General features: G+C 42.7%; 1 pseudogene; it reads left to right on the forward strand.

Moving 5' to 3' along the window:
• Window positions 1–4,531: 4,531 nt before the first annotated feature.
• On the forward strand, window positions 4,532–8,559 carry LOC120278536 (annotated as a pseudogene).
• Window positions 8,560–9,571: the final 1,012 nt, after the last annotated feature.

Below are 9,571 nucleotides of genomic sequence, written 5' to 3' on the forward strand. Positions count from 1 at the left end.
TTTCGCTGCTACAATTGTTTTAGCTGCTACTACTCCTAGTGTGGTTTTTTCCTCAGGCAGTCATTGCAAGGAAGTAGGGCTTTGTTTAAGAGTTTGATTAAAGGCAATTCTCGACCGGCACTTATGCTTAGGGAATGCCCTTTTCTGTTTCAAATCCTCTGCTCGATTCATCTGCTATTCCGAAACCGGTATCGGCAGCATTCACAGCTGATTCGTGAACAGGGGTCAAACCTTTTCTTGCAAACAGCCTATTCTTGTATCCCAATAGTTGGACAAGCCAAGAAAGGTAAGAAAGCCGGGAAAGAAAGGTTATTGGTTACAGACAAGACAGTCGAACCTTAAAGGACAGACATAGATTGACCCACTACTACTAACCGGACAGTCGAGAGACCGGAGAGATATTGATTGACCTACTAATACTAACCGGAGAGACTTGGTTCCATCACACATCACAGACCAGACAGATAAGCATTGGTCAAAGCCCAGAAAGCCACCAACCATCGAAGCATTAACCGTTAAGCCTGATGGGGAAGTAGCACTAATTGCGTTCCATTCGCCTCTAAAGGTGCTTAGAACGAGAAGGTAGCACCCTAAACTAAACTGACTTCCCCTCTTCCGCATCAAACAAAGAAAGGGAAGGAAAGTCAACAGTCCCAGAGCCTATTCTTTCAAAGAGCGCATTCCTCCTAACACCCCCTTCATGTGCAGCCTATTCTGTAACAAGAGCATTCGATGCATCAATTCCTTGCTTTACTCCGTTGATTAGACCTCCTGATCCTAGTCCTACTCCTTTGCCTTCAGTCCTAGTGCTAACTGGGCATATTCCTTATACTTAAGCATTCAGTTCCCTTTCAACCGGTAATGCCGTATGCTAACACCCCCTCACGAGATGGGATGGCATGAGCGCCGTGAAGTCCCACAAGAGTCAGAAGGTAATCGACGGCAAGGCAAGGTAAGCGCATTCGAGAGCAACTCCTTCTTGCAAAGACCCGCCTACGCGCATGCAACCTATGACGCGCATCTGAGATGGGTCAGGAAAGAGACTAAGAAAAGATTATCCACATCGATATCGAGAAAAGTACGCTTGTCCTATATATATACTATAGTTTATGCTATGTACTAACCTTGTTCGTAGTGTCCGAAAGGGCCTAATCCAAATTCCCAGTCATAGTCACTTACCTTATCAAGGAAGGAGGCACCACTGCCATCTCTACTTAGCTTCCCTTTCTTTTGGCTTAAACAATATTCATTGCCTTCTAGGGAAATAAATGGCGGCGTAACGAGGGGTAACCCTAAACCTTGGCTCTTATCTTAGACTATGCCCTATGCCGCCTAACGACTGCATTCATTCCTACTCCTGCTACTACGAATGCTACTGCTACGACTCCTAGTCCTACTGAGACCTTTTCTGGCACAAGCCCTTCCAACAGTGCATTCGATGCCATCTCCTTATACACTGCTTTCCAGCCTAATCCCGCTTATTCCGATTCTATCTAATATAAGTGTTAGATTTTTGATTCAATCGATTCATCTGCAGAGGGCATTCGATACATCCACCGTCACTTCTTCTTAGACCGTTCGTGCCCCGCTCACTTCCTTTAAGATGCCGATGGTACCTAGAGAAGAGACTTTCAATCCCCTCGGGTTCTGTTCTATTAGTTAGTGGAATCCCCAAAAGTGGAAGAAGCGAAATGGTAAAGGTCCCTTCCCTCAGTTACTTCCTTGCCTTCCCTTACCCATGGTTTTTTAAGAAATGAATAATTTCGTTTGTTTGAATGTGTGTATTCTTAGGACAGATAATGCAAAGGAGTATTTTCAAAGTTAGTTTAAGGAAGACCTTGTAGAGCATGGAAGACTTCACCAATCCTCTTGTCTCCATACAAAAAAACAGAATGGAGTCGCTTAAAGGACGAATAGGCATCTTCTTGAGGTAGCCCGGTCTTCATTTTTATATATGCATGTTCCTAATCTTTCTTGGGGTGATGCTGTGTTGACGGCATGCTAATTGATTAATTAATAGAATGCCTTCTACTGTGTTGATTGGTAAATCCCCACATTCCTCCTTCTGATCCTTGATTTTATGTCCCGGGTGTGTCTGCTTCGTTCATATTCTTTCTGGGTCCTGGTGGTAACAAATTATATCCCCGTGCAATGCAATTAAGTGCGTCTTTCTTGGATACTTCTCGGACTCAGAAAGGGTATCGATGTTCTACCCGCAAGAAGTTCATATCTCTTGATGTGACTTCTTGGAAAACACTCCGTTCTTTTCGGGTGAAGGAAAAGCATTGAATGTTGATTTTCCTTCTGTCATGTCACTCAGGGGGAGAATGTTGTTGAGAACGGAGAGAGTACATCTCCTCCTCCAGGGGTGAGTGAAAAGGGGCAAGTACCTATTCCTCTTCTTCTTCCTTTAAATTAAATGGTAATTCTCCAAAAAGATCAACTGAGAGCAAACCTCTCGAAGTCTACACTAGATAGAGAAAAGTACAGCCACCAATTCAGACTGCAGACCAATCGGGCTCTCACTCTGAAGATCCGTGCTCCAATTCTGAATATCCAAGTAACACATCTGATCACTAGGAATAGGAAGATTTTTTATGCATAACTGCCGCGACAAGTATCACGTCGTGGGATCCCTGGATCTGTTCCTCTCCTCTGCTAAGGGAGACTCATAGGATCATCGACTCCTCTTCTCTTCTGGTTGGTCGAAAAGTACACTCCCCTTCAATGCCTACAGAGACATAAGAGGATAAATTGAAGGAAGCTTGGTCTTGATTTCCTTTCATAGTAAAAGATGACAAATCACTCACCAAGTCTTTCTTGTGCAGACGGGAGAACTTCTTGATGATGAGAATGATCTTTGACGCGCAAACCAAGAATCCGCGGATTCGTATGTACCAAACTCCGAGGACTCTGGCTGGCGGTACTAGACCTCTTCCGGCTTGATGTATAGTCTATTATTCTCTAAAGCATTGTACTGCTTAATCTTTTATTTGCAATCTGAGTCCTGATCCTCTCAACGATCTTCTGGTAAAGTAGCTTAAAAATGAGCCTTGTTTCATTTTTCGACAGAAAAAGGATAGGATCTTAAGAGGCGGATAGAAAAGGAGGATCTCGTAGATTCCTACTTATTGGAAGGAAAAAACTTCTACTATTCATTCCGCCGATACATTAGCTTAGACTCCCACACAATGTCAAGGAATAGGCTCGTGCTCGAAAAAAGAGAGAGATGCGGAGCTGCTCGACCGGCAGGGAGAGGAGGAGAACCCGCTGAATCGACTCCCTGGATCTTATGGGAACCTAAAAAAGCTATTTTACTTTATGAGCATGAGCCCACTCCCTTTGTTTGCCTAGACCAATTTGTCTTATCCCTCTCTCGACGCTGATTGAGGAGGGTTAATTTAAAAAAGCTGAGTGCTGATCTCGTTCATTAGTCTTTTACTACGGATTGCTCAACTCAACTTGAGTTTAGATGGGAAGACGATACTACGAGCAAGACTCGACACGAAAATCCTCAATCTGCTGATTTCGAGGTACTTTATTTCGATAACACTAATGGTCGTCTTGTTTTTTTTATTTTGCTTCATCCATTTCTTTCGTTGTATAATAACTTTCCTTGACCAGCAAGCCAATCAATAGGGCTTTCCTCTACTAGTCTCGGTCCTATGCCGAGTAGTACCACTTTGCACTAATAAAGACATATACAGATTAAAATAGGTGCTTCTTTCAAAGCTATGGTAGCCATGGTTGGACCTTTCTTTGGACGATATATTACCCGCTTCAATCAAGGTAACAACGCATTTCTTTTATAATCACTTGACATATGTCATGCTAACCCCACCACTCCTATTGATTCTCTCTCTCCTTTAATTAAGTGTGAATGGAATGCATGTACGAAAGAAAATCATAGTTGAATAATGGTCATCAAAGAGATAGAATTCTTTTTTTTTAATTTCATAGATAAGAGAAAGAAATAATGACTGGACGAAACTGATCCAGCAGAAAGACGTCTCGCTACTCTTTGCTTTGCTGATTGAGGAAAGCAACCATCCTACTGTGTGCTTACCAACCTGACTTGATCTTACCTACGCTCGCTCATTGATCGGAAAAGCCTTCCTAAGAAGGGGATAGGTGAGGTGGATCCCTTTTGGAAACTTGGCTTACGGTCAGAGGTTTCGTTAGGCCTGGCCGGCGTCGAGAAAAATTTGACATTCCGTAAGTAACTCTTTTCTATCTAAGACGAGGGAAATGAAAGCAGAATCAAATCTCTCTTCCCTCCCACATGTTCAATCTTTATTTAGCGGTTTCCCCAGAGATCTTTATCATTAACGTAACCTTCATTTTGCTCATTCATGGAGTTGTATTTAGTACCTCTAAGAAAGATGATTATCCACCGTTAATCAGTAATGTGGGTTGGCTTGGATTAGTTAGTATTGCACGCCTAGGAGGGCAGCGCGCTTGGGGATGCGTAGGAGCTATTCTCGCCCAGCTCCCCTAACCCTAATGCGGCCGGACCGCAGGGAACCGTAGCATGGGGGACGCCCCTAATCCTTTTGCCACCGCAAGGCTGGCTAATCGTCACGCAGCAGAGCAAGGGAACTCCCCGGATTCTGGAAAGGCACATGAGTCTGAACGCTATTATGAATGTGTGACTGACACTAGACTACGTTGGTACCGTACCTGTGCAGGTGAGGCATCGATCGAGTCCTAGAAATGGCGGCAACGGCGCGAGGAGTTAACGACCGGACGTGCTGCAACCTAGGGATCACTAGGCAGCTCTTTCGCTCCATAGGGATATTGGGGGGGCATAGCACAATTCCTCTTAGAGGAGGGTTGGTTTGCCCAGGTGACTGATCCTGCCATAATGTACTCCTACCTGCACCGGTAACCAAAGTCGAAGATACATACGATGATCTTTATGTGTGAAGGGACAGGAAGAAAGAAAGGGCGGTAGATGATAATGAGAAAGAAAGGGCGCCGCGTCTCGACGGGCGGGCTGAATGGATGAGCAAAAGGTGCCATGGAGTGGGGAATATCCCGAGTATAAAGTTAGATAACTAAATTCACCTCAAGGTGCAGCCGAGGAACTGGGGGACCTTCTTGAGCACAGGATAGGCAATTGAGAGATAGAGTTAGCCTATTCATCGTTATAGGGAATCAATGCTCCGGACCGAAGAGAGCTGACCACCGTAAGCCTTCTTCGGCGCATATTAGCTTAGCTACGCTCAATACAATGGCCCTGGTTGGTTTGGCTTCCTCTCTTATCTTAGGCCACTTTTCTTACCTTACCCCCGCAATACTCCCACTCCAAGCTAGACCTGCTGAGAAAGATGCATTGCGATTTCCTCTTCTGTGGACGCACCTTCGCCTCACTATGACCCGGGACGGGAAGAAAAAGACTTTGATTTTTCCGGCGGGCTTGATCAATAGAACCTGGCTTGATCCGGGCTGGGATAGTGGCGCCTATTCCTAACCAGTTCCGAAAAGGTTCGCTCATGCTGAAGGGAGCATCCCACTTAGTGATCGGTCCGCTAGTTCACGCAAATCCGAAGAAGTTATCACGGACGAGCCACATGCAAGGAAACTTGCACGTGTGGTTCTGGCCGGGCTTTCCTTCGGTATCTAATAACCTTGCTTTCTGCGCCGCTGGCGCACCTCTCCTAACTATTGCCCATTTATTCCGGAAGAATCTTTTTAGGAGGGACAATTCTACATATTTCTGCCAAATCCTTCTATTATTAAGTACGGCTGGTACCATTTCGACGTGTTTTCGATTTTTTTCCGAACAAGAGAGGTTTGATGCTTTTGAATTCATTGTATTAATTCAACTTCCTACTCGTAGTATGCTCTTAATAATCTCAGCTCATGATTTAATTGCCATGTATTTAGCTATTGAGCCTCAAAGTTTATGTTTTTTTATGTGATCGCAAAGATCGAAAAGAAAGTCTGAATTTTCCACGGAAGCCGGTTCGAAATATTTGATCTTAGGTGCATTTCCCTCTGGAATATTCTTGTTCGGGTGCGACCGGACTACTACCGATCAAATTTTTAAAACTTCTTTTTAGACTTGTGGGTGGAGACCCTCTATGTAGTTGTCTATCTAGGGCAATCGATCTACTTCCCCATAGCCATGACTAAAGAGTAAGGTAAAGCGATAGTGGCAAATAGGCGGTCATTCTATCTAGATCTCAAGCCTCATCAAGATTCTCATTCCATTATATAAATCAATCAAAGTAAAGTGGAAAAAGACAAAGACCAATCCTAGATCTACAGTTAGAGAAGATAAAAAGGTGGGCTTTAGCTCGATGAAGCTCAACCCTAAGAACCCGCTAGGCTCTATCTCGAGTTTTGAAAAAGAGGGTTTCCTCACGTGGTGACACGAGACCACCGTCTCGAAAAAGATGAGTCAAGCTCCGTGGAAGAAGACAAAGACTCAACAAAAGCGCTTCTCCTCCTTTTGTAGGTTACTATTTATATAGTCTTTTTCCTTTCTGGATAGGTGGTCCCCCGGTATTGATCGGTCGGCTTTTGAAACGTGTTCTTATACTAGAAAAACTAAACCAACCCTTTACTAGTCCGGGGAAAGAAATGATTATTCTCTAACGGATATGTCGATTTGCCTTCCTAGTAGATTAAGCGGATTCTTACATCCGTGAAGGGTCGGATATCAATAAAGGCTGACACGAGCCGCAACATGACTAAGGGCTCCGCACTCGCACATGAACTTACTCAAGAACAACAAAAAAAGACAAAAAGAAGAAATAAATGGAAAAAGAAGCACACCCTATGGGAGTCTCGATCAAGAATTTGATCTCCCTATTATATATATATATATATAGTGATTATAAATTCTTATATCATTACGCATACAGGGCTATCTTCCTAAAAAGTGAGAGAGAGGATAGAAAAACTCGCCCAAATTTCATGAAAACCAGCCTCCGTGGTTAAGAACCTTTCTTCACTCTTGAAGCCTTCCACCACCCAATCGGATTTTTCTTCTTCGTAAGGAGGAATATGTGTGTGTTGTATATAAATATTGGACTTTAGATTTCACGCTGTAATTATTACTAGGTTTTTTTATAATCTAATGTTCTGAGATTACTTTCTTAGTGACCCAAAAACTTGAATCCGGGCTTGAAGGAGACGAGGCTTCCGGCTCACTCGAGGGCGGATCCCACTCGGAGAGGAGAGTTTTGACCCGCGGAGAGGCAGGTCCGGATTTCTATAAGAGGGAGTCTTCGAACGCCACACTTTATGAGCTTTCCCGCTGTCTTTTCTCGACACCGCCTTTACCCCGAGCAATCGCCTCAGCGTCTGGTCAAGTAAGTATAGGGTTTCTCTAGTGTTTACGAAGTAGTATATCTAGGACTTATGAAAACCGACAACAACTAGGCAACCACAGGAATTCTTGTAGTTAAGGGAGGACCTTTCGTGTGGGTCGTGGAAGAATTGGTTCAATTTTCGTTATACGTGATGTGGCTAAAAAAAGACCGATTCAATGAGATATGCCATGCCCGCATTAAGATTTAAAACGTGTCGCTCTACTTCCGTGAAATGTTCGGAATAGAGAACTTTCTTTAATACAATGCCGCATTCTCCGAAGATTGAGGAACAAGAGGAGATCTATTAAAAGAAATCTTTCTAAGAGAAAATCTAAACAAGAACATCAAATCACAAACAACACGAAAGTTACCCCTTTATTATGGGGATTAACCCATAAGGGAGATGCACAGAGGAAGAGAACAAACTTCATATATCCCTTTTCTATTTAATCAAGAAACAAGATCGGACGTGATTCCGGTTCGTCTCCACTTTCGTGACACTCTTCCTCAAGCAAGGCAACTGATAAGTCATCGAAGGGTTTGTGTGAATAATGGACCTGTAAGCATTACTCATTTGAAAGTTTCCCACGGTGATCTAATATCTTTTTCGTGAAAGTGAGGTGAGAACCCGTGGTGAAGAAATAAGGAGATCTTTCTATATTGACATAACAGCTTGAAAAAAATCATTGGAAAATTCCCTCAGGGCGGTCATAATGTGGAGAAGAACCAAAAACTGTAATGGTTCCGCCTACTTAAAACTCGAGAGGGGTGCCGCCTACCACTCAAATCCCGGTTTCTGCAAAGAGTTGCGTTCTTCTATGCAAGAAGAAGACTTAGAAAGAACAAAGAAGTTTGATCCGAAAAAGTATGCTTAGGGCGCTCCTTCACTCGAGCACAAGAGAATAAAGAGGAATTTGTTTCATTTTTAAATACTTCTATTATCGAAGAGAAGGAAGGAGAAAAACCGAAATCTTCCTACTCGAACAATAAGTCCTTTTGTTTACAAGTCTTATTTATATAGTAATTCGACCTATTGCTCCGGATACCCGCTTTACTAGGAAGATAAGAATCAAAAGGATCGAACTACCCTACTCATTATTCGGAGGTGAATCATAGAACACAAAAAAAGTCAGGGTATCTTATGTGCCCTAACATAGGTCATATCCCTCACGACATAAGATTGAAAGATCCAAACCTTCCTTTTCGGAGCAAAAACGGACATGGCCAAAACATATAAGAAAAAATAAAGAAAGATCGGCTTGCTCATAGGGACATATCTATCCGGATAGAGGATAGTCTAGATCGATTCATAGATAGATCTCCTCTATATAGATAGGTATCCCCTTGGATAGAGATAAAGATAGGGATCCCATTTATATAACGGAAAAAGTTCACTTTTTTACTACTACTTTATATTTATACTTTATTTTATTTACATTTGAAAATTCATTTTTTCCTTCATTCTAATTGATTGCCTTTTTCTTTTTTTACTACTACTATTTCTTATACTACCAGCAAGGAAAACATCATTTTTTTCCATTTATACTTACTTAATTGAATTGGTCGAGCGTAGACGAGCGAGCAGTAGCCCGGAAAGACGAAAGCTCCGTCATAGAGCGAAATGACTCAGAAGTAGAAGACTCCGCCCCGAGAGAAGGCGCCTCTCTCGAAACATGGAAAATCTTTCTTTTTCACACGGCAACATAGGGGAATAAACTCGAAGATCAAAGATTTAATGAGGAAGTTCTTATTTGTTATTTACTACCTTTGGGAAGAGTTTTTCTACTTCTACTTTTAAATTGCATTTTTTTGTAAAGTTCATGACAAGTCCCAAGTAGAGGAGATTCATAGGTAATTAATGAATTCTCGCCTTTCGCCTTCTTTTGACGATCGATCATGGATTCCTAAATCACATAAGACGGGGATGCGATCCATTACACGCTCCCTTTGTCTCGCCGCCACCGCCGACCTCTCTTACATACACGATCGGGGTACTCTCAGATTATCTCTCCCTTTCATAGAAAGGCTACCTATGTAAGGTATGACCGATCAAACATGCTTGTCCGTATTTGCTTGTCCTTATTCTCATTATTAAAAAAAAATCTTATTTATTGGCGAAGAAGGTCAATGCAAGTACGTTAAAGTCTATAATCTCACCGTCGGACAATATGGATAGAGTTCATGCGTTTGTAGCCAAAGTTGAGCCATTTCTGGCTTGCCTATTCAAACGTTACGTCCCTAGTATTGCC

This window comes from Dioscorea cayenensis, chromosome 16 (assembly GCF_009730915.1).
Source record: "Dioscorea cayenensis subsp. rotundata cultivar TDr96_F1 chromosome 16, TDr96_F1_v2_PseudoChromosome.rev07_lg8_w22 25.fasta, whole genome shotgun sequence".
Classification (NCBI taxonomy): Eukaryota; Viridiplantae; Streptophyta; class Magnoliopsida; order Dioscoreales; family Dioscoreaceae; genus Dioscorea; species Dioscorea cayenensis.